Raw genomic sequence first — 6,297 nt, forward strand, 5'->3', positions numbered from 1 at the left:
CAAATCTCATCTGCAATTGTAATCCCCACGGTTCCAGGGAGGGAAGTGATTGGATTATGGGAGTGGTTTCCCCTATGTTATTCTCATGATAGTGAGTGAGTTCTCCTGAGATCTCATGGTTTTATGAGGGTCTCTTCTCTCTTCGCTTTCTCTTCTCTTGCCTGCCACCATGTAAGATGTGCCTGCTTCCCCTTCTGCCATGATTGTAGGTTTCCTGAGGTCTCCCCAGCCATGTAAAACTGTTAGTCAATTAAACCTCTTTCCTATATAAATTACCCAGTCTCAGGTATTTCTTTATGGCAGTATGAAAATGGGGCCAGGTGCAGTGGCTCATGCCTGTAATCCCAGCACTTTGGGAGGCTGAGGCAGGTGGATCACTAGCTCAGAGTTCAAGACCAGCATGGCCAATGTGGTGAAACCCAATCTCTACTAAAAATACAAAAATTAGCCGGGTGTGGTTGCGCCCACCTGTAATCCCAGCTACTCTGGAGGCTGAGGCAGGAGACTTGCTTAAACCTCAGAAGTGGAGGTTGCAGTGAGCCAAGATTGAGCCACTGTACTCCAACCTGGGCAACAGAGCAAGACTCTGTCTCAAAAAAAAAAAAAAGAAAAGATAATAGACTAATACAGGTGGGTTAAAAAAAATGGAATCAATAATTTGGCTGTATTTCTCCAGGTGAGAATCTCTGCTTTCTTAGAAGTAAAGGGAGATTTGGTTACAGTGGTTCTAGCTCCAGTGGTTGTGCAAAGCAGGAGGTAGGAGTGGGGAGGTAAAGAGAGTGCATTTGAGACCTCCTTCTTGGTTGCCATATTTTCTCTGGCCCCAGTGCCTTCTCTGGGAGCCTCTTTTGTATCACTATTCTCATCTTATTTGGTAAGCAATAAGCTTCATTTAAAGTTATCACTTGGGCCGGGCATGGTGGCTCATGCCTGTAATCCCAGCACTTTGGGAGGCCAAGGTGGGTGGATCACTTGAGGTCAGGAGTTCAAAACCAGCCTGGCCAACATGATGAAACCCCGTCTCTACTAAAAATACAAAAAATTAGCCAGGCATGGTGGCAGGCACCTGTAATCCCAGCTACTCAGGAAGGGTGAGGCAAGAGAATCACTGAATCACTTGAACCCGGGAGGTGCAGGTTGCAGTGAGCAGAGATCGTGCTGCTGCACTCCAGCCTGGGCAATAAGAGCAAAACTCCACCTCAAAATAAATAAATAAATAAAGAAATAAATAAAGAAATAAAATATAAATAAATAAATACAGTTATCCCTTGGGGAAAAAATTCAGAACTAACCACTTCTAAAACAGAAAATAGGTGAAGACGTTTGTAGCTCATGAATAAATTATCAGCTCACTATCCTACTGGTTCCTTTTCCCTGTCTCTGCTGTCTCTGAACCTGAGATAATTCTGGAGTTCTAATGGGAAAATGTACTATTTTGGAGAGGCTCTCTTTCTGCTTTCATGAGATTGTGGGTGCCTCCGCTCTATTGTGTTTTTATCAGTCTGATCACATCTGCTTTATGTTTTCAGCAAATCTCCTGTTTTGCTGCTCTCATAATACCATGCCTGGATCTCCAGTACTGCTTTCAAGTAATTCTGCTCCCACCTCCAGCCTCCATTAAAAAAAAATTTGAGATATAACTTTCATGCAGTGAAATATACAAATATTAAGTATATAGCTCATAAATTTGTACTTATACACACACCAAATATCCACCACTCGGGCCAAGAAACAGAGCATTACAAGCTTCCTGGAAGCTCCCTCATATATTTTATTAGTCAGTCCCCCATAAGTAATCAATGTTCCATCCTGTATAATCACCATAGGTTAGTTTTGCCTGCTTTTGAATTTTATGTAAAGTAAATCACTATTTATTTCTTTGCTTGTGACTTTTTATACTCATCATTGTATCTGTGAGAGTTAAATCCATGTCGTTATCAGTAGAAGTTCATTTTCTTCATTTCTGTGTAATAGTCCAATGCAAACATGTATATGCAACAATTTACTTACCCATTCCATTGTGGATGGACATTTGGACAATTGTCCATTTTTAGCTCCAAATAAAACTGCTATGAAACTTCTTGTATTAATACATGTTTCGGGGGGTATGTATAGTGTTTATTCTGCTGGGTAAATATCCAGGATCACAGGGTTTATAGATGGTCAGCTTTAGGGGTATTGCCAAACAAATTTCCAAAGCAGCTGCTGTTCATACTTCCATGACTGATGCAGAGAGTTCCAGCAGCTCCATGTCCTTGCCAACATTTGGTTTTGTCAGTCATTTTAATTTTAGCAACTTTGATGTGTGTATAGGGGCCTCTTATTGTGGTTTTATTTTCATTTCATTGTTGGCCAATAATATTAAACACACTTTCTTTTTTTTTTTTTTTTTTTTTAGACGGAGTTTCACTCTTATTGCCCAGGCTGGAGTGCAATGGCGCGATCTTGGCTCACTGCAACTCCGGCTCCTGGGTTCAAGCGATTCTCCTGCCTCAGCCTCCCAAGTAGATAGTATTACAGGCATGCACCACCATGCATGGCTAATTTTGTATTTTTAGTAGAGACGGGGTTTCTCCATGTTGGTCAGGCTGGTCTCGAACCCCCGAACTCAGGTGATCCGCCTGCCTTGGCCTCCCAAAGTGCTGGGATTACAGGCATGAGCCACCGCACCCAGCCATTAAACACATTTGTTTATTGACCATTTTGAAATCCTCTTTTAAGATATGCTATCACATATTTTGTCCATTTTGTAAAATTGGGTTATCTTTTTCTCATTGATCTATTGGAGGTTGTTTATATTCTGGATTTAAGTCACTCGTCAGACATATGTATTCCAAATATCTTCTCCAAGCATAAGACTTGCCTTTTCACTCTGTTAATGATGCCATCTGATGAATAAACTTAACTTTAAAGAAGGTAATTTATCAATGTTTTCTTCTATGGTTAGTGCTTTTGTGTTCTGTTTAAGAAATTTTTGCCTATTTGGAGATCACAAAGTTATTCTATTTTCTTCTAGAGTAAACTTGTAGAACTTCTTGATTATTTTACTTTTCACATTTAGCTCTAAAATTCATCTGGAATTAATTTTTATGTATAGTGCGAAGTTCATTTTTCCCCATGTGGATATACAATTGCTACAGCATCATTTATTGAAAATACCCCTCTCCCTGCCCCCCAAGAATTGCAGAGGAGGCTTCATTATGAATTAGGGGACTGGGTATGTGTGCAGTCTGCTGCTAGACTCCATTCAATTCCATTGACCAATTTGTCTATCCTTGCTTTAATACCACTGTCTTAAGTACTGTTGCTTTATTGTAATGCATATCTGGTAGGGAAAATCTTCTGGTTTTATTTTTCTTCGATATTACCTTGGTTACATTTTCAGCATTTTCCATTTTCAAATTATATACATAAAATGTAGGCTGAGGCATGATAATCACTTGAACCTGGGAGGTGGAGGTTGCAGTGAGCTGAGACTGCGCCACTACACTCTAGCCTGGGCCACAGAGCAGGACTCCATCTCAAAAAAAAGATCTCCAGCATGGTACACAAGACCCTTTATAATCAGGTCTCTGCTCATGTCTCCATATACATTTCTACTTCCAAAGTCCCCTATATGTCACATTTAGCACTTACTACGTGTATTAAACTGTCACTTACTTGTCTGTCTTGTCTGTTTTGTCTGTCTTTCCCATTAACTTATAAGTTTTGCAAGGACCTGGAGTGCACCATATTCACCAGCTATCATTGCATCTGGGCAAAATTCCTGGTAACTAGTAAGTGTTCTACATGTTTGGGGAAGGAGGAAAAAATTGGAATTGATCACTGTCAGCTCTGGGTTGCCAGTGGGTATTAATATTCAGCTCACCTGTGCATCTTTGGAACAAGCTAGGGTGGAAAAGCTTCAAATTAGTCATCCCCCTACATGTCTTATTTCCTGTTCATTCAAAGGCTTGGTTCCTGGATCATATATCCCCAGGTAACTGTCTCCCACACAGACTGTCTCCAGGGCTCCGATGATGCTTCACATTGTAACGACTTGCTCACATGGCTGTTTAAACATGGAGGCTGGGTGCAGTGGCTGATTCCTGTAATCCCAACACTTTGGGAGGCCAAGGAGGATGGATCACCTGAGGTCAGGAGTTCGAGAACAACTTGGCCAACATGGTGAAACCCTGTGTCTACTAAAAATACAAAAAATTAGCAAGGCATGGTGGTGTGCACCTGTAGTCCTAGCTACTTGGGAGGCTGAGGCAGAAGAATTGCTTGAACCCGGGAGGCGGAAGTTGCAGTGAGCCGAGATCGCGCCACTGCACTCCAGCCTGGGCAACAAGAGCAAAGCTCCATTTCAAAATAAAAATAAAAATACATAAAAATAGATATGAGTGAGAAACTTTGAATCTGTGCCAAGGTGGGTAATGGAAAAGGAAGCCTGTATTAGCCAGTTCAAAAGATTTCTTATGCTTTGATTTTCTCTAGCAGGTTTGTGGAATAAACCCTCAGCACTCATGGCTAATTTTAAAATCAAATTATTCTTTCTAATTGTGGCAGCTAATTCTTAAATACGGTTTGCTAATATTGGCCACAATACTGGACTGACAAGCCACAAGCCTTAGATCCTCACAGAAAACACAGGTTGTCACACATCATTTAAATCAAGTCACCCGCACCCGTCCAAACAGGTCAGCTGCCATCAAAATTCCTCTTTCCCGGATGCTCCTCCTTCAAAGCTCTGCTCTCTATACTTAGGAGAGTTTGGGTTCAAGTGAAATAAAATATGATGCAAAATGTTGAAAGAAAAGCTGAAATTTATGGGCACCCATGAGCCAAAAGTTTCAGTTACAAGTCCGACTTAAGGTGGCCTTGACCAGTGATTCAAAAAATGCCTCAAGAATCCAGTTTCTCCTCCTAGCTCTGCTCTGTTCTCAGGTTTTCTTCCCATTATCGTAAGATGACTGCAGCTGCGGCAGCAGTTTTTACAACCTCTCAGCTTCAAATCTGGCAGACAGAGAAAGATGCTCTTCCTACTGAGTGACTTGAACCCTTGAGCCCTCTATCTATGGGGGAAAGTACCCATAACTAAACCAACCTCACCACTGCACTGAATACTGGCATCAATAATTAGCCTCCATCCACTGGAGCTTGACCTGAGTGTGGGGTCGGCCTCTCCCAAACCCCAAGACTGAGCTGCGAAGGAGCAGTTCCCGGTGGAAACTCACAGAAATGTTTTACCAGAAGGGCAAAAGGATTCTGCACAGAAAATCAGCATGTGTGACTAGCTAGCTATTCCAAATCATACATGTATTTTCTTTTTATTCTTTATTCTTTTTTTTTTTTTTTTTTTTGAAATGGAGTCTCGCTCCGTTCCCAGGCTGGAGTGCAATGGCATGATCTCAATTCACTGCAACCTCTGACTCCCAGGTTCAAGCGATTCTCCTGCCTCAGCCTCCTGAGTAGCTGGGATTACAGGCATGCGCCACCATGCCCAGCTGATTGCTTTGAATTTTGAATATAAATGGGGTTTCACTATATTGGCCAGGCTGGTCTCGAACTCCTGACCTCAATTGATCCACCCATCTCGGCCTCCCAAAGTGCTGAGATTACAGGTGTGAGCCACCCCGCCCGGCCTGTACATGCGTTTTCACAAAGCATAACTTACTTGAGCTGGAAGTTTTTTTAAATCCCCTTTCCATGTGGCATTACTGGTGCAAAAGTAATGGCAAAACCGCAATTGCTTTTGCACCAACCTGATAGGACTTGGCTTTAGGTCTGTCAACGCTTTGGGTAACTCTTTTTTTGTTCTGTTGTTGTTAAGCTATATCTACCTAAAGAGTTATTTAAACCCCAAACTGAACACAGTTCTCTGGGCTAGTCTCACCACTGTAAAATCAAGTGGAACTTCTGTAAGTCCTGATATTAAAGCTCAGTAATACATTCAGAATATTTTTTATAACTCAAGTGCAGAGCCTTAAATGCCCACCCATTACACTGTACATTGTTCAATTCAGTCTATTCCATCTACCCTCTCTTAGCATATAACTCCAGAAAACACTAGAAATGGCTTTCCGGAGACCAACTCTCCACCCAGGAATAATGAGCCTGATGTCACCTCAGGCTAGCTCCAGGGACCTCTCCAGAAAGGTCTAAAAGGGGAGATACTGAGTAAAGAGGCTCATGGCTTGCTTCAGCCAAACATTAACAGCCTCTGCAAAGCTACAGGAAGGATTCTGGCTTCTAGATCAATCTAGTTTTTTAGAAGCAAACAAAGACCTGTCTTGTGCAAACAAAAACCTCTGG

Source organism: Nomascus leucogenys, chromosome 8 (genome assembly GCF_006542625.1).
Source record: "Nomascus leucogenys isolate Asia chromosome 8, Asia_NLE_v1, whole genome shotgun sequence".
Taxonomy (NCBI): domain Eukaryota; kingdom Metazoa; phylum Chordata; class Mammalia; order Primates; family Hylobatidae; genus Nomascus; species Nomascus leucogenys.